Raw genomic sequence first — 289 nt, 5'->3', positions numbered from 1 at the left:
TATCCTGGTTTAAGCGCGGCAAGACTCTTGCCTGGAAAACAAATTCTATTATTTTACTCGGGGACCGCCTTTAGCTTGGACGGCTGGATCCCGAATGCTTCTGTCACAAATACTGATACATATCAAAGCCTCCTATGGAGTGTGATGCTTTTATGTTTTGTTTAGTAGATTATCGTGTTTAGTATTTTATAATACTACCTCGAGTCTAATAGTGTTTTACCCATCAATTACAAACTATACATATCGAATAACTCGGAAATTATAATTAATAATAGATTATAGTTCAAAA

Source organism: Diaphorina citri, unplaced genomic scaffold (assembly GCF_000475195.1).
Source record: "Diaphorina citri unplaced genomic scaffold, Diaci psyllid genome assembly version 1.1 scaffold192, whole genome shotgun sequence".
Taxonomy (NCBI): domain Eukaryota; kingdom Metazoa; phylum Arthropoda; class Insecta; order Hemiptera; family Psyllidae; genus Diaphorina; species Diaphorina citri.
The sequence above is the reverse complement of the archived record's forward strand: the minus strand, read 5'-3'. Positions refer to the sequence as shown.